Raw genomic sequence first — 492 nt, 5'->3', positions numbered from 1 at the left:
TCTAATATGTATTACAAATTCAGTACGTAGTACAAATGCAGTATGTATTTACAAATATAGTACAAATTCAGTAACATAGTGCATTTTCTAAAGTTCATTTCACTCAATAAAAATTGTAAAGTAATTAAATTAATAAATATATGGAAACAAAGCCATTACTGTATTTTCAGTAAACAAAAAACTCATTCTACTACAATTAAAAAAAAAAAAAAAATGGTATTGGTCCAAGAAAGCAATGTTTGGTTTTCTATTGCTCACTTTCGATACATACTAAATGTAATATAGTTTTATGTACTGCCCCATGCAGTCATCAAAACCCAGGTCCTAGCCTGGACAGTATGGCGGATCATTGTGGGAGGACTACCAATGCCATGTTTGCTCAACGATAAAAAATTTAACTATGTATACATATTTATTACATACTCTACCGTCTGGCACAAACTGAACAGTACCACCTTCGCTCTTTTAGCTACGTTAATTGATAGGGAAGGA

The sequence above is a fragment of the Bacillus rossius genome, chromosome 10, assembly GCF_032445375.1.
Source record: "Bacillus rossius redtenbacheri isolate Brsri chromosome 10, Brsri_v3, whole genome shotgun sequence".
Taxonomy (NCBI): domain Eukaryota; kingdom Metazoa; phylum Arthropoda; class Insecta; order Phasmatodea; family Bacillidae; genus Bacillus; species Bacillus rossius.
This window is presented reverse-complemented; position numbering follows the sequence as displayed.